This window comes from Nannospalax galili, unplaced genomic scaffold (genome assembly GCF_000622305.1).
Source record: "Nannospalax galili isolate Female #2095 unplaced genomic scaffold, S.galili_v1.0 scaffold329, whole genome shotgun sequence".
Lineage (NCBI taxonomy): Eukaryota > Metazoa > Chordata > Mammalia > Rodentia > Spalacidae > Nannospalax > Nannospalax galili.
In genome coordinates this window covers 2006777-2007086 of record NW_008360321.1, presented here as the reverse complement: position 1 = coordinate 2007086, position 310 = coordinate 2006777, and positions in this window count along the sequence as shown.

Here is a 310-nt window from a genome sequence, read left to right as displayed (position 1 = left end):
GTTGGGATAAAGAAGGATTAAGTATTAGATCGACTTTGAAAAGAAAAAAAGCAAGGTGAGTAAAGTAGCTAAGAAGGGAAAGTTGGGATACTGGAAAAATTTGGTATTTTATACATTATTAAGTCTATGGAGTGTTACAATTAAGATAGACAGAAAAAGGAGGGCATAAGGAAGAGAGAAAGAAGAAAATACATGGGAGTGAGTGGGGGAGTGCATGAGACCTGACTGAAGAGTGCAGTAAAGAATGCCTAAGTAAAGTTAGTGGAGAACTATAAACATCAGTCCTAAAATGTAAGCAATATACAAACAA